The 17,317-nt window shown below is 55.2% G+C and overlaps 1 protein-coding gene across 5 annotated transcripts in view; it reads left to right on the plus strand.

Moving 5' to 3' along the window:
• SGMS1 (sphingomyelin synthase 1) overlaps positions 1–17,317 on the plus strand; it is a 251,021-nt gene that overhangs the window by 61,051 nt on the left and 172,653 nt on the right. For 3 of the 5 annotated variants that reach the window (XM_077874860.1, XM_077874861.1, XM_077874865.1), the window contains exon 3: positions 7,133–7,225. The exons of the other annotated variants lie outside the window; for them this stretch is intronic. The gene's annotated coding sequence lies outside the window, so the exon portion shown is untranslated. The remainder of the gene's footprint in view (positions 1–7,132; positions 7,226–17,317) is intronic. 5 annotated transcript variants of the gene reach the window in all.

The raw sequence follows: 17,317 nt of genomic DNA on the forward strand, positions 1-17,317 counted from the left end.
CTGTGTGGTTTGTCACGGGGGTGGGGTGAGGACTGAGGAGCATGCTGAGGGCTTAAAGTATGCCGTGCATGGACGGCCGGGGCTGCTGTTCACGCTGAAGCAAATAAAGACTGGAGGAGGAAATTGCTCAGCACGCGGGGCTGAAGTGTGCGGCCGCGTTGGTCGTCCCCGGCCTTGGTTCTGCTCTGCTGAAAGCGCTCATTGTGCGGTACCCTGGTTGTTTGTTTGCGGCCCGTGTCTCGATTAGAGCTGCGGGTGGTCCGGCCTGCGTCGCCTTTTGTTGGCTGCACCCAGCACAAGGCCAGCAGCGTGTTCTTGACATACGTGATTCGTGTTCCTGAAATAGCAGATCACAAGGCACATTTTAGGCCAGTACGTCTTGCAGTATATGGACAAATATTTTGGATAGTCTAAAAGGGTGGGGAGGCATTTTTTTGTACCCAAAGTATCATAGGTGTGTGTTCCCCCGCCCCCAGCCCCAAACTCCTGCAGCCCCACATTTCTCGAACTATGCAGTTTCTAAGAGCAGTTTGGTGCTGGCCCCGGCTGGAATGGGGTGGGTAAGTCTTTGTCAGGCAGCCCTGCTGGCCTTGTCCCCTGTGCAGGTCTGTGTGGCATCAGGCTGGACAGCCACCATGGGTTTTGAGGGCCTGTAGTACACCCGCCATGTGTTGTGCTGAGGACGCAGTGGTGACCAGTGCAGATTCTCTCCAAGCGACAGGGTTCCTACTTTGGGAGCTTTAGAGGCAGACTCAGGTCTTAGAATTTATACAGTGAACTTTGTGGTTGCCTTCTGTTTTCCTTGAGGGCGGGTGACACAGAGGACCCTGTAAGCGGATAGCGTGACAGGCATGGGTTGCGCTGTTTGTGATAAGGGTGCTCTCCTGTAAACAAAACCAGACAAAGGTCTTCTGATGTACCTTCTCCTCCTGTACCCAGTCTCACCCCAGACATGTCCTTTGTGGTGTGCCACTGACGTCACCTGTGTCCCAGCCCTGGGACCCACGGTGCGGATGCCCGTCACTTTGGGGTCGCCACAGCCCGTTGCAAATAACCCTCTCCAGCTGCGTTCCTACTGGGTGGTCATAGGAGGCCAGAATATGTTGCTTCAGTGGGTGACATGTCATGACCTTTCAGTGATCTGGGTTTCTTGGAGGCACAGAACACACCATGGGGATGAGACCTGGATTGCGCTGAGCGTTGCTGTGCAGAATTCCGGTCGGTGTCAGGCAGCACCTTGCGGAGTGCTGGTGTCTGCCCGAGACGATTCCCCGCTCGCCTCACTGGAGAGTCTTTCAGTTTTGAGCAACAGTTTCTGCTTTCTGTGTGTGGTGTGACATGGAGCCCATTACTTGACTTCTTCGTGGCTCAGAATCCTCATCTGTACCGTTGGGGTCACTTGAGGAACCTCGGAGTGGTTTTAAGATCGAATAACCTCTGTGAGGTGCCTGTCACGGCCCCTGGAGCAGATGGGCCGGCAGCGCACGGAAGCTACCCCTGCCTTTTAGGACGGGAGACTTGCCTGCCCCAGGGGTTTGAAACACAGATTTCTGTAATTCCTTGTACCAGTTCATGCTTACTGGTGTTTTCATGAATCCGCAGAGTATCTCAGATCCTACGCATCCCATGCTTCTCGGTCTGTGGACTGATGGGTCTGCTGGCTGGGCCTTTCCCCTCTGTCTGAGTCCTGGGTCTTGATGCAAAACAGCAGGTGCAGTTTGATTGATTGATTGATTGCTTGATTGGCTTGTACAGTATTCAGTGGCAGGTCCAGGAACTAAGCTCTTTCCATAAGTCATCTTGTTGAACGAATCCCTACAAGGAGGACACCGCAGCACTGAGCGCTCAGGCTGCTTGTTGACGGCCACGCTGAGGACCTGTGATGGACGCCCAGGCGCCTGGGCCTCCTTTCCCCCATCGTGCTCGCACAAGGGATTTGCGGACACGTTCAGTCTGGGCTGGTACCGAGTACTTAAACACGGTATCTCTGGTTCAAGGGCACGTGCTGTCTGTCGGGTGTAAGGACGCTGTGCTCGGTGTTCCTGCTGGACCCTCTCCTGGCCTGTCCCTGCCTGGCTCCTAGTGGTCGGGTCTCGGGGGAGGCAGTGCCGAATGGTAAGAGCACGGGACTCTGACGTCACACTGCCGGGAGATGACCCCCAGCTCTGCCCGTTGTGAGCTGCGTGACCTAGAGCAAGTGACTTGTCCTCTGGGTGCCTCAGTCTCTCACCTGCAAGTTGGGGACAGTACGTAGTACTTCAGAGGCTCATTGTGCGGCTTGGGAGCACACAGACACGCGCCCCTGGTGCCTAGACGATGCCCGGCACGTCATGAGTATTCGGTGAGTGTCTGGCGGCGACGACAGGGTGTTCTCCGAGCACAGCTGTGGGCTGTGGTGCACGGGCCTGCCCGGCGCTGCACACGTGGCGGGCACTGTGTCACGGTCTGGAGGGACTGGACGGGTGTGGGTGGGCACCGGGTCCTGGGCCGGGCGCCTGGACACGTGACCTCTTCACCCTGCAGTTGAATCTGCCCCGTTGACTCGCCGTCTGGGCTGTGACCGTGTCGGAGGGCGCCCGCTGATAGCGGGGCTGGACACGCGGGGGCCGAGGCCTCCCCGGAGGCTGGCGAGGCAGGCCCCCCCGCTTACACACAGGAGGTTCTCGGGCCTTGAAGGCTGGCGGTGCAGATGCCAGACTCCGGGCAGCGGCGAGGTGCTGCCGCGAGCCCAAGCAGAGCCGGGCCCCCGGGCAGGGCTCACGGGGCACCGCGAGCACTTGTGTGCACTAGTGCAGCTTCCACGAGGCTGGGGCTGAGGCTGGGGCCGCTCGGGCAGCAGCAGGCGGGCTCAGCGCGGAGGTGGTGGGTGGGCACGTGGTGAGCACGCGGACTCCACGTTCCTCAGTGAGGGCCTTGCTTTGAGGGGGGCACCAGGGGGCTAAAGCCCGGGGACCTGGGATCGAGTCCCGCATCGGGCCCCCTGCTCTGCTCACCACCCCAGCTTGTGCTCTCTCAAATAAGCAAAATCTTTGCAAAAATTCTCATTTTGGGGAAAATCTTCATGTTGACGCCAAAAGGGTCGTACTTCAGGTTAAAGCAGTCTGCCTGCCTTGCCTCCTCTCCCGGGACCCTCCTTCCCCCGCGGGTTTCACACTCAGGTTTCGGGGAGCCTCACGCCTCTCCCTTTGGGCCCTCTGCCTTTACGCTGGAATCTCCCCCGGCGGTGGAGCCCCAGTCGGCCTGGAGCCCCGCAGCCCGCGGCCACACGGACCCGGGGTCGGCACCGGCCCCCCCGCCATGCAGACCACGGGGTTTCTGCCCGTGGTGTGGGGCTGACGCGTCACACGCTGCAGGAGCTTCCCGAGAAGGGACTTGCTTTGCTTACACACAGTTCCAGATTCTTCCCTCCGGACGCCCCTTTACTCTGAGAAGCGGCAGCACACTTTTGTCCGTTGGGAGCCCCCCTTCCCCACCTCGCTTGCGGACCTAGTGTGGATCCCCGGGGTGCTTGCGCAGGTCACCTGCGCGCAGCCTGGCTCGTCGGGAGCTCTGGACGCGTTGCTCGCTTATTTACAAGTGAGCGTGTGTGTGAGCGGGCAGGTGGGCACTGGGTGGGCCCTGATGGGCGACACGTGGGATCCAGAGAAGGGGGGCAGGTGTCCGTGCAGGGGCAGCGCTGCAGGTGGACCTGTGGTGGGGCCTGCGAGCGAGGGCAGGCGGGGTGCGGCCTGGGGCCCCGGGTCCCCGTGCACCGGCCTGTGCGTCTGTGCCAGCGGAGAGGTGTGCTCGGCAGCGGGAACGCGGGCGGCCCTCGTGCCTGCCTGGCACAGCGTGTGTGGGCGTGCGGGTGTGCGTGCAGGTGCTTGTGTGTGCGTGTGCGCATGTGCCGCGGGCACAGAGCCCCTGGCTTGGGTGGGGAAGGCCTGTGCGCCGTCTTCCTGTGATGGCACAGTCCTGCTTCTCCAGAATGTGGTGATGAAAATACTACTCTTATTTGACAATTTTCTTCCGATTAACTTTGTGTCTGGGGTTTCAGAGTTTTGTTTCTTTTTTGCCTATTTTTTAAAAGTATTATTTATTTGACAGAGAGGGACAGAGAGAGACAGAAGGAGAGAGCGCACGAGCAGGGGAGGGGCAGAGGGAGAAGCAGCCCCGCTGGGCGAGGGCCCGACGCGGGGCTCGATCCCAGGACCCGGGATCATGACCTGAGCCTGAGGCAGATGCTCCACCGACGGAGCCCCCCGGGTGCCCCCTTTTGTTTTTTGGACCATTTTTCCTCATTTTCTCATCAGTGGTTAGAAGTAGGGACGTAGACACACCGGAAGACGGTTTCTATCGCGCGGACTCCTCCCCAGCCCACGTACGGGCCCGCAGACAAGAAAAAATAAGAGCAGCAACTGCGTCTTCTTTCTTTGGAGTCTGTGGAGTTTTGTCGTCCGCTGCAGGAAGAATTGTGGAAGTGCGTGTCGGAGGGCAGGCAGCTGGCGTCCGGAGGGACCGTCAGCCTTCCAGGAGGACCGCAGGCGGCCCCTCGCGCTTCCTGTGGAAGGTGCCGGTCGGCCCCGGGGTTGCGGTGACAGCAGACGCGTGCGCCTCCGAGAGGCCTTGTTGGAAGGAGAGTTTCTGTGTCAGTGAAGGGCGTGCACTTCCGCCCCGCGTCCGGATGCGCGGCCCCCCAGGACGCAGCCCCTGCTCCTGAAGCATCACCGACGAGGGAAAGACAGCGACGGTGCTGGGCCTGCCCTCCCGTGGTGACTGGGAGCGGCAGCCAGCCCTGTGGTCCCCGGGGCCAGGGAAGACGCCCGTTGGGCCTGGTCCCTGCCCGAGCGGTGGGGCGGCGTGCTGGGCGCGCGGCGTCGGAGCTGCTCAGTTGGTAGGGCCCGGCCCTGGAGGGCTGCCGTGGGAGGGGACTCAGACTGCGGTGTGTGTGCGCAGGGACGCACCTAGCAGGAGCCCCGGATGCCAGGCGGGGACCGGGGGCCACACGGAGTACTGAGTACCTGGGCCCGGCCGAGTCCTGCGCTTCTGGGGACGCAGAGGGCTCTGGCCTCGCCAGCTGGGGGACAGCAGGAGGACCACCGGGAGCAGGGGCCCCGTGCAAGGACTGGGGACACGGCTCAGAGACTCGCCCCAGCCAGGCCTCCCGGGGCGAGGGGGCCTGCCGGTGACCCAGCTGCCCTCTGGAGCACACGGAGCCCCCCCACTGTCCGCCTTAGGAGAGAGGAGAATGCAGAGAAGCGGGAAATGTGGCTCATGCCAACACACAGAGCAGTTGGTGGAAGCAGAGAGGCCCTGCACCCTCTGCCGCCAGAGGAGCCAGGACACTGGAGGAACCAGGCGCAAGAGGAGCCCAGCACTTTCTGTTTTTAATGTCAAAAAGTAAGGAAATAAAAGTCAAGAAAATGAAACAACGATGGGGGGCGTGTTGCAGAGATAAAGGAGGTGTGAGTCGAGCCGAGCACCAGGACAGTTTAGTCCAGCGATAAATTATTCACCACGTGGTAAAGATTATCAACTAGACCTTCAGGTGTGACGACAAGTGGATAAATAGATGAGCGACCGACGTGGTGCCGCGTCACGAAGGGGGACGTGGACGGGGCCGGAGTTGGAACGTTGGGCACGTTGCTGCCGTTGCAGTGAAGTCCGTGCCAGGTACAGGTCAGCGATGGAAGCGAAACCCGTGGATCCTTTTGCCGAGGGACAGGACATTTTCGTAGCCTCAGAATGTCTCCTCACCAATGACTTACTAGTTTTAAGAGAAAAATAATTTTTTTTAAAGATTTTATTTATTTATTCATTGAGACACAGCTAGAGAGAGGCAGAGACACAGGCAGAGGGAGAAGCAGGCTCCACGCAGGGAACCCGACGCGGGACTCGATCCCGGATCTCCAGGATCAGGCCCTGGGCTGAAGGCGGCGCTAAACCGCTGCGCCACTGGGGCTGCCCAGAAAAATAATTTTTTACCGGAGAAATTGGACAGGACTTTGCCTGGGTGATTAGAGTAGATATTGCCAAGAGGGGCCGATGGACGTCTGTGCCTTCAGATGGACCCTCGGAGAAGAAGGCGTCACCTCCGAGGTTCCTGGCCCCTAACGCACGGCCTGAGTTGAATCATGAGGAGAAGTCAGAGCGGCCGAAGTGGAAATGCTCTGTTAATTCCGCAGGGGTGGAGGACTGTTCTTCTGAACTGTGGGCGCTGTGTGTTTCAGCGTCCTGGCAGCCGGAAGCGGTGCACCTGCCCCTGGAGGACCCTGAGCTTGGAGGAAAGAAGCGCCGTGAAGCGCACTGTGGGGTCGACTGGATATGGTGGTAAAGTACTGTGTCCGTGCGGCGTTTCCTGAGTGATGACAGCGTTACCCTCACATACGGACACCCGCATTCTCAAGAAGTCAGTTCTGAAGTACTTAGAGGCGAGGCGTCGTGACGTCTGGAACGTGACGTCTGGAATATATCTCCACGGGGCTCGGAAACGTTGCGTGAACATGGGAGGCGGCCCAGCAGCGGTCACTGTGATTTCAAGTGTAAAGGAAGGCGTGTGAGCAGGATCCGCGCGTTTCTTAACCCCCCGGGGTGGATCGTCTACCTTTGGAGGTGTGTGCGGTATAGACATGTAGTCCCACGGCCGTCGCTGGGTCCCTCGCCAGACAGAGCCATTGCTGTGTCTGTGGGCCGGGGAAGCGGATGTGGCGCACGGAGACTCTTGGGCTGAAAGCATCCCGTTACGGGATGCTGTGACGGCGGAGGGTTGGGATGAGGGGCCACAGAGGTGGTTCCTTCGTCTCCCAGGCGCTGGTGACAGTCAGGGGAAGGCCCTTAAGCTTTGGGAACGCCAGCTGCTGCCTTTAAAATAACACTTGCCCACTTTCAAGATCTTATGGCTCAAATGAGAAAATGCCTGCAAGAGGTCTTCATAGAGAACAATTTCTTCTAAAAACCTCAAATCACTATTAATAGTTTTGGCAAGAGGTGACAAGTGGCTTAGGCAGGAGGCTGGTGGCGAGTCTCCTTACCTCCGGGGCCCCAGCTCCTTTTAAGTGCGGAGGTTGATGGTTCAGGCGAGTTTCTTTCCCCGGCAGCCCCTTGGGCTCCTCCCGGTTGCCTCCTTTCTCATTTCCTGCACTTACTATTCCAGGCCAAGCTCCAGCGACCCAGGAGCCGTGGATCTTCTGACTTCCGAGAGCAGCGGAGCACGAGTGGAGCAGAGGGTGTGTGCGCACCACGACACGTAAGTCACGCTCGGCCTTCTAGCCGTTTGCGGGCGGGTCGTGGATCTCACGTTCCCCGGGGTTGCCCCTGCTGTTCTGAGGTCGTGTGCGAGGCTCTGATGCATGGAGCCACCGTCCAGGCCTTCGGGTGAGCCCAGCTCAGAGCCAGCCCGGGGAAGGCCAGGTCTGGGAAGGCTGCTCGGGCCAGTGTGGTCGAAACGTGGGAAGCTGAGGGCGCATGAGAGAGCATCTGCCAGAGTCGCCGGAGGTGACGACAGCGAGGGCATCTACGAGATCTCACGTCACATGATAAACAAGGACGTTGAAAGGATAAAGGGCCACCTGCATTAAGGAAAATCTCTGCTTGAGCCCAAGTCACTTTTCACCTTGAACCAAAACTATAAATAGTGATGTATGTGATCGTAGAAGAAGTTATCAGGGGAGGCTCCAGGCGTGGGGTTCCTAGGGCGTCCTTTGGGCCCAGGCCTTTCCTGTTATCCTGGAATTGGTTCTGATCGAGGCTCTTATCTGGGAAGATCGTGGTTGCTGTGCAGTTGGACGGCCTCGGGCCGCGCCACTCGGGGTGCCAGCCTGGCGGGACAGGGAGGGCGTGTGCAGACCTGGACCCGCAAACCATGTCTTGTGTTGAGGGAGTCTTTACTGAGAGTGAAAACCCCCGCGTGAGACTGCGTGGTGCTGCTTGTTTCCATTCTGGCGCATAATTACTGCCTCTGTGTAGAGAGGCTCTGTGTATTGCTCAGTGTTGCTTGTTTGAAGGCTGGTTAAGAATGGTGTGTTGTGGGGCGCCTGGGGGGCGCAGGGGTGGAGCGCCTACCTTCGGCTCAGAGCGTGACCCCAGGGTCCTGGGATCGAGTCCCGCAGCGGGGTCCCCGCAGGGAGCTGCTTCTCCCTCTCCCTGTGTCTCTGCCCCTCTCTCTGTGTCTTTCATGGATAAATAAATAAAATATAAATATAAATATATACATATATATATTTAAAGAAACATTATGTTGTATGTAGCGTTCTGCAGGATGCATGGACTCAGTTGTGTTGTTCAGATTCAGTGTTTGCATGTGATTGTAGTGAATTATTTTTTATGATTAAATAAAATTCTTATTGTAAAAATCTATCACATTTTATCTGTTGCTCTACTTCCTTCCCAAGTTGGGCATTCTGTTGCGAGTCTAGTGGGTGTAAGATAGTATATCACTCTGGATGTAATTTGCCTTTTCCTGATTGATGGTGAGGTTGAGCATCTTTCTTTTTAATATCCTTTGGAGAACAGTTTGTGATTTTAATGTGGATGGAATTTTCAGTCTTTTATTGTATAGCTAATGTACTTTTCTTCATTTTGAGATTTTTGGGTTTTTTTTTTTGAAGTATAGTCTAATATTCTCTTAACTGTGTGTGTTTGATTCATTTTCATTGCTGTTTTTTTTTTTTTTTTTACATTGAAGTTTTTGTCGAGTTGTGTTCCCGTTCAGTACTTTTCCCTCCACGCGTTGGAACACACTCTCTTTCTGTTCTGCTGTGGTTACTCTGAAAGTACACTGCGCGTGCTTCACAGTTTGGACGGCAGTCGGCAGTCAGGATGTTCATCCCCTCCCAGAGCAGCGCAGAGCTCACGGGCACCGCGGAGGAGCGTCCCCTCTGTTGTGCGTTCCGCTCTGTACGTCGGTTCTGTTTCGCTGTACCCGTCGGACCAGGGGTAGCGTCCAGATGGTACGTTTACCTTCGTATGTACCTTTGCAGTGCTGGGATGTGGCTCCTTCGGAATTGTCCTCCCTTGGAAGCACTGGGTGGTAGCGTCTCCCGACCTTGGTTTACGTGAGAGCGTGTTCATTTTGCTCTCCTGGGTCTTCGCTGACAGTGGCTGTCTGGCAGCAGCACTGCGATCATACGGCTCGTCACCCCGCGGCTTCACTGCTGCTCTTTGGGAACCCGCTGTTAGGTCTCCCGTCCTTCATTCTTCGGTAAATGACTTGGCCTGTTTTGAATCACTTATTTGTCACTGGGGCCCTGCACTTTTCCTGCCCTGCATCTGTGTGTGGCTTTCTGGTTTTTATCCTTTTTCTGTTTGTTGTGTGCTCTGTGTCTGTGGATTCATGTCATTCGTTGGCTCTGAAAATTCCCCCGCTATTAATGCTCTGACCACTGTCTCTGTCCTGCTCATTCTCTTTGCTCCTGTTGGTTTTGATAAGCAGGTCTTCGAGCTCCTCTTTGTCTTCTCTGCGTCTTTTAATTTGTAATTGATACTTTCCTTCCTGTCCTTTTTTCCGTTTGATTTTGGTAATTTCTTAAGATTTAGCTTTCGGTTCAATAATTTTCTTTTCAGCTGTGTTGAATTTTTTATTTAACCCATCCTTAGAGTTTTTAATTTCAATGATTATATTTCTTACTTTTTTAAAAAAATATTTGATTTATTTATTTGAGAGAGAGAGTGCACAGCGGCAGAAGGAGAGGGAGAAGCAGACTCTCCCGTGGGCAGGGAGCCCCAGCATGGGACTTGATCCCGGGACCCTGAGTTGTGATCTGAGCAGAAGGCAGAGGCTTAACCGACTGTGCCACCCAGGCATCCCTATTTTTACATTTTTATTTTTATTTTTTTTAAAGATTTTATCTATTTATTCATAAGAGACACAGAGAGAGAGACAGACAGACAGACAGAGGGAGAAGCAGGCTCCACACAGGGAGCCCAAGGCGGGAATCGACCCCGGGACTCCAGGGTCCTGCCCTGGGCTGAAGGTGGCGCTAAACCACTGGGCCACCCGGGCTGCTCTATTTCTTCATTTTTAAAAGCTCAGTTTCTGCTTCAAGTCTGCCTGAGTATTTAATGGTCTCTTTTTTGCTGGCTCATTTTGGTTTTGTTTTTTACTCCATCTTTCATACTTGTAAGGAACGTCAAATGGAGTTCTTTCACGCTCTGCACTGGATGATGCTGGTATCCGGAATCTTTTGTGGTGTAAATCTGTGTGTGTGGCTTGTTTCCTAGTGTCCATGGTGAGTTTTGATTATGTGCTCATATGTGTGTGATAATTATATGTCAGAATGCTGAGCTCTTGTTGAGATTTGTGTGTGTTTGTCCTCAGAGCCAGGACCGTGTTTGTTTCCTTCGGGGGTCCTGGTTTCAGGTTGGGTTTTCCCTCCTTGTAGGAAGCGGAGAGCCTGGGTGCCTCATCCCATCCTGGTATTGACGTGGCCTCCAGGGCGTCTCCCGCTCTTGTCTTTGCTCAGGTTCCGGTGTGCTGTCCTGCTGTACCTTCCTGGTGTTTGTTTCTCTACCTGAGGCAAGCCAATGTATGAAAATGTATTCCTAAAAGTAATTTATCCAGAATCTAACTAACTGCAGCACAGCAGACGGGCCCTACAAATACCTAGTCCACCGTAATTTCTAAATTAGTAATACCCAAGCAATACTTCAAAGCCAGTTTTCTGCACGTGCCCTTTATCAGTTTTCTTTGGCTCTTTTTTTTTGTAAATTTTTTTTTAAAATTTATTTATGATAGGCACACAGTGAGAGAGAGAGGCAGAGACACAGGCAGAGGGAGAAGCAGGCTCCAGGCACCGGGAGCCCGACGTGGGATTCGATCCCGGGTCTCCAGGATCGCGTCCTGGGCCAAAGGCAGGCACTAAACCGCTGCGCCACCCAGGGATCCCCTCTTTGGCTCTTAAAACTTTACCTGGAACACGACTGTGTTTTACTCACGGTTGGGGAATAACCGCAGTGATCTCCCTGAGAGCTCGCTAAGCCATACCGAGTACTTGTGTCACGTACTGTGGTCTTATGCTTTTGCCAGGTTTTTTCTTTTTTTCCTAGTTAATCTAATGTACTAGTTCTAGTTAATCAACTAGTACTTCTTTCCTTGGAAATTCAAATCTCTACTTTTGGAATAACCCGTAGGCACACAGCTCTTATTCACTCCTCCTTTCTTCTGCTTCCCAATCTATTTGCTGTTCGAGTGTCATTTTTCTTTTTATCCAGAATCCCAGGTATAAAGATTCAGTGGTGGATCTCGCCTGCGGGTGCCCTCCTCACGTGGGGTGCAGAGGATGGGTGTTTACTTTGTGAACTAGGGGTGTAGCCTGCACAAACCCGCTGTCCACCCTGCGTGTCCCCTTCACAGGCATAGAAAACAGCGTGAAGTCTTTGATCTGTAAAATGTCAAGTTGCCTTGGGCATTGGCACATGAAAACACATTTTGTTTCGAAGTGGATGCCAGCCAAGGTTGCTGATTTAATAGTTTTTTATTCATTCTGCAGCAGAGTAGCCACCTGTGGGCAAGCGCACTGACCAGTGTGTGTGGGTTACGGCTCGGCGGCGGAAGCGCAGTGGGAAGTATGTCCACACTGCACGGTCTTTGTGCTTTGTGGGTTACAGGGAGGATTTTTGTAATTGCAGGGTAATCATAAAAACGGCAGGCCCTGAAAACATCCCCGGGAAACGCCGAGCCCTTGTCTGGAGGATCGCCTGTTACTACTGGCTCAGTACCTTGCCTTGGAAACTAGCGGCGTCATGGTTCTGCGGCTTTTCATCCCTTGGACAGCAGTTGCTTAGTCTTTGTCCTCATGTTTTGGATTATCGTTGGCTGTCAGTTCAGGCACTATGGAAGGCTTTCGCTTTCCAAGTGGTTTGGTTCGCTGGGCTCTCCGGAAGCTTCTCTGGGGGAGCTGGGCGGGAGATGAAGAGCTGGAGAAGCTTGCCGGAGGTGGCCAGTGCATCCCAAGGAAGCCCTGCTCAGCCTCTGGGGCCAAGGGCCACTGTGCACGAACGCCCACTGCCTGAGCGTGGGCAGAGGAGTCCAATCCCCCATTCCGTTGCTCTTGGGTCAGGACAGTGATTGGGGAGAGTGGCCACAGGCCCTTTGGACATCCCCATTCTCTTCATTCACTGTGAATGTGTGTCCCGTTGAAGCCTGAGATTCGGATCACTAGCATGATTTTAACCCAGTTCACCAGAATGCAGTTTCTTGCAGGGATGTCCTGACTCTGGACCCATCAGAGTGATGCAGAGAGACAGCCCAAGTACGGGTCTCTCACATGTCCTCCCCAGTGAGCGTGTGAGCTGGGGCTTCACAGTCGCTGTCAAGGTGAGTGACCGTAAATCTGAGTGCTCACCAGGCCCCGTCGTGTGACCCAGAGCAGTGCATGGCGGCACGTGCTCCGCGTCTCGCAACCTGGGTTGTAATCGGGCTTGTGTAGACCAGGAACGATGGGCTTCTCCGCTGACTCAGCATGGGGATGCTTGGCCATTCACGTTCCTCCTTTCCTGCACGAGGTAAGGAACTTGTCTATTTCTAAAGAAGGTTTTGAGAAGCAGGCTTATTTTTAGCACCTTCTTGTCCAACTTGACCTCCATCCTGCTCGGCAGGTTCACACGGAACGCTCGTCGTCATACCTTTTACTTGCTGCCTGTGGAGATGCCCAGTCAGGGTTGGCAGCGTGGTGTAGAGGGAGTCACACTGGGTTCATTGGTCGCCAGATAGCCTGTGGTCACGCTGAAGTTCTGTTCGTGGTCTGTGTGACCTTGGGTAATTACTTGGCTCTTCTGGGTTTTATTTGCCCACCTAATAACTGCCTTCATTGGTTCATGTGCTGGAGCAGTCGTTCTCAGATGTTTTACTCTTAAGAAACCCTTTCTACTGTTAAAAATTGTTGAGTACCCCAAAGTGCTTTGCTTCTGTGGCTTGTATCTTGCATTTTATGGTAGACGGGAAAACGGCCCCCAGAGATGTCCCCACGCTAATGCCCAGAACCCAGAACCCGTGGACAGATCACGTTATGAGGCGAAAGAGACAACTCCTGTGCGTGAGCTGAAGCTCTTGAGATGGGGAGAGGATCCTGAACCATCTGGGGTCACCAGGTCATCACAGGGGCCCTTCTCCGGAGAGGCAGGAGGGTCAGAGCCAGAGACGGAGTTAGGAGGACGGAAGCAGAGACGGAAGTCATGCCACCGCTGGAAGGGAGGGAGCTTGAGCCAAGGAGCGGGGCCGTCTCTCGAAAAGGGGGCCTGCTTTTCTCCTGGAGCTTCAGGAGGAACTCAGCCCTGCCGACGCCTTCATTCCGGCCCCATAAGACTCGTTTTTAGGCTTCTGACCTCCAGAACTATAAAATGATTTGTGTTATTTTAAGCCCCACTTAAGTTAGATTTATATTTAAATTAAAAAAAAAAAACAATTCAGTTACAAATAATGAACCATTATAGGTTAGCATGAATTACTTTTGCGGGGGGGAATAAAATTTTTAACTAGCAGTGAGAAGACTGGCACTGCTTTACATTCTGTGAATCTCTCAAATTCTGCCTTAATAGGAGACAGCTGGATCCTCATGTGAGCCTCTGTCTACAGGCTGTTGTGGCATCAGATGTCACGTAGCCTCTGAAGACGCGCCCGTGTGCTCAGGGCGCAGGGAGCGGGGAAGAGGCAAATCATATCTTGGAGCTATAATTAAAATAGTTTTGGCCTCATGGATGACCTAAGAGGGCTGCGGGTGTCTCCCCACTTGGGGACCTTCAGGGCTGGCACCGTCGCCCCACGGCCACTCCTAGCCCCAGAAGACACTGGGAACTATGGGTCTTATGCTAGGGGTCCCGTTACTAAGAAAGAAAGGGAGAATGGATACCAAGGGGTGTTTAGCGTGCTCAGGTTCTTATTTTAGCAAAGTTCGATGCACATAGTAGGTCATCACCAAAGCGTTGGTTCCCTGCTCCTTGCCAGGGAGGTGGGCATTTCGCTTAGACGGAATCCGTTAGAAATACCTACGACAGCGCACAGCGGTGTGTAGGCAGAGGCATAGCTGCAGCGACTTGCATTTTTGGCATTTGTAGATAAATTATATAAGCTATCTTTTGTTTGCTGCTCATAGGCAGCTTTTTGATATCTTGTTTGGGTCTTTTGAACTTAACAATATGCTTCCTTTCCTTGGGTAGGAGGAAATTTGGAATTGAAATGAGATCCAGACCAGCTTTGATTCATAGTTCTTCTTTATGGGTTTGACAATACAGGGGGCGTGACGTTTCCTCTGGGTCATCCTGCCAACTGGCGGAGTTCCGTGGCCCGAGAATAACCCGGTTCCAGTTTCTGATGAAAAAGGGCAATTAGGAACATTTGTGCTTAAGAGCTGATATTTGTAAAAGATGTGAATAAATAGAGTAAAACAGTTGGGGTTTATGTGGCTTAATGTTGAGCTTCATGCAAGGCTCAGTATCGATCTCACTAACTGACGACCGCATCTAATGCATCCGTCACACGGTCCTCGTCTTTAAGTCAATTGTCGTAATAACCTTTTGGGTGAGTGAGAACTTGGGAGATACGTTTACATCTGACTGTGTGATCTTGAACTGTTCCCCAGGCCTCCGGGGCGGGTGCAGTGTTGTGGCTCTGACGCCCCAGATTGTCCGTTGGCCAAGTGAACTGCCCGGGACGGGGAGTGTGGGTTTGGGATGGGGGGTGGGGGGATAGAGGAAAAGCAAGGGCGATAATTCTGGAGCCTGGTGCACTTGTCTGGGAGCCACACCTGGGCGGGTGCTTTGGGGGCCAGAGGGTGGCTGGTGGAAGGGTGTTCCTGTTAGGTTTTGAATATTTTTCGGACCATTATTACCTGGTGCTTGTCCACCCCACGCCAGCTGCTCCGGGGGTTCACCGGGCCTTCCAGAAGGGGAGATGTGGGTCTGGCTGCCGGGCCCTCCCCTCTTCAGGGGCTTCATGGCCGTGACCGCTGTGCCCCCGGCCTGCCAGCGGGCAGCAGGCGTGCAGGTGCTGGCTGGGGTCACGAGCCGTGTACTGATTCACTGCAACAGCCGGTGGTTTTGAAAGTAGGGGCTGGGGTAATTTTCTGATACTTTCAGGTCATTGCAGTACAATGAAGATCGCAGAGAATTAGCGTTTTGATTGGGGGGTTCGTCCATTAATCACTAAAAACCCACCCATTCCTGTGGAAGAGGCCCGGCTGTCCAGGCCAAGAGCAGGGGCTCACGGGTGTCCCCAGCTGTTCGCGGCCCCGGGGCTGCCCCTGTCGCTGGCCCCCGAGGCCGCCTGCACACAGGGCTCTGGGGCTGGGAGACGGGAGGGCCCCGGAGGGAGCAGAGGTGCGGGCAGCGAGCGGGCCCTTCGCGCCCCTTCTTCCCGGTGTCCTTGTCGTTGTCGAAGGTCCTCGGGCCTGGAGCTGCCCGGCCCCCCCTCGTGTGTGTGCCGGCGGGGCGCCCTGCTGCGGGGAGCTGGCCGGCGCGGGGTCCGAGCACCCTTCCTGCGGGCCCTGCCCAAGCCCCCCCTCCCCGTGCGCGCTGTGGCCCGACGGCCGTGCCCTCGCGTCCGCCTGATGGCTCCTGACCGCCTGCTCGGGGCCGGGAGCTGGCTGCGGATCCGGGGCTGCTCGGGTGACCGTGGGGCTGGGGAGACACGGGAACACGCACTGGGGACGTGGCTGCTCGGTGAGGACACGGCGGGCTGGGTGGCTGTGAGCCCTCGCGCTCGAGGAGAGCGTCCTGCCAGCCACCGGCAGCCGAGGTGGGTGCCCACGGCCCCGCTCCCCCTGGGTGGCACAGAGCCTCGGCGACAGCCGCACCCTCCGCGCTGCAGGGCCTCGGGTGGTGGAGTTAGACCCGCTGGAGGTGGTGGGGAGGGAGTTCCCGAGGCTGTGCGTGCGCCTCAGGCCAAGCCCGCGGCCAGATGTCAGTTCTGGGCCAGGCCCCGACCTCCACGCAGGAAGGCCGGCCGGCCCCGAGCCCGGAGGCGTGTTTGTGTTCCGCCGTGAGAATTTGTTGGTTAGGGGCCGCCTGGGTGCACAGTTGGTGTAGCGGCCGACTCTTGATTTGGCGCAGGTCGTGATCTCAGGGTCCTGGATCCAGCCCCGCGTCGGGCTCCGCACTCAGCACGGAGTCGGCTTGGGGTTCTCTCTCTCTCCTCCTCTCCTCTGCCCTCCCCCACTTGCGGTCTCACTTTCTCTAGAATAAGTAAACATTTAAAAAGAATTTGTTGGTCGCAGACCAAGTGCTCAGAAGCTCAGATACTTAGATTCCTTGCTCCTGCAGCGAGGCCTCAGATACTGAGTCTGGATGGGCCGAGGTCCAGGGACCTGCCAGCCCAGACCAGCTTGTGTCTGAACTTTCCGCGTACAGTTTACTTGTCCTTCACAGATGGTGCCGGTCAGTTTGTCGTCGTGTGCACGTGTTGTTTGAAAGGCAGGGAGTACTGCTGTCCCCGGACTCGGTATGTGACCCCGAAGTGACGGGACACCCCCATCCTGAAACCTGCACTTCTCTGCCAACAATGGTTTGCACGTGGCAGCCTGAGAATAGAGAATTGACTTCTAATTTGGTCAAGAGAAAGGGCACAGAGAGGCGTCCTCATTTTCCGAGGCCTCCCAGCAGATAATGGTTGTAAAAACTCGGAAAAGTCTTTTCAAAATATGTGCTTGGAGGGAACAGACAGTGGTAGTGGCTCTGAATCTGTACACGTGATAAGATGTCCTAGAGCTGCTGCAAAAAGAAACAGATGACAATGACCAGGAACACGTAAAAGTTAATGAAATCTGGAGGAGGGCTGCAACTCGGGTAGCGGGCCTGTACTGGCATCAGGTTGCTGCTGTCGATGACCCTGCTGAGGTTACGGAAGGTCGGGGTGCCTTGAGGAGCCCCGGGAGCCTCGGGAGCCCCACTCTCTCGGCAGCCTCTACTTGAGTCTAAGATTATTTCAGAATCAAAAGTTAAAAACAGTTAATACCACCCATCCCTGTTAAAAATGCCTAAAAATTTGTTGACCATGGAGGTTAAAACAAGAGCTTCTGCTGGGCAGTTGGGGGCAGTCGGAGGCTCTCCTCACTCCCTGAATCAGGTGTCACCCTGTGTCCTCCCTTGGCTCCTTCGCCATGACAAATGTCCTGAGCAGAGCAGACGAGGTTTTGCATCGTGCTCGGTCTCACTGAGACAGCTGCCCCGTGAACCCCGCCCGCCTCCTGTGGGCTGCAGGAGGGAGGCCCCATCACGTTCAGTGTGAGAGGAGGGGGCTCATGTCTGCGCAGCGGCCTGTCGTCCAACCTCAACACGGCTTGCGAACGTCGGCAGCCAGAGCTGGAAGATTGCAGTGGGAAATGGGAAACTGCGGCTCCGAAGCAACGTC

This window comes from Canis aureus, chromosome 27 (assembly GCF_053574225.1).
Source record: "Canis aureus isolate CA01 chromosome 27, VMU_Caureus_v.1.0, whole genome shotgun sequence".
In the NCBI taxonomy this organism is placed as follows: Eukaryota; Metazoa; Chordata; class Mammalia; order Carnivora; family Canidae; genus Canis; species Canis aureus.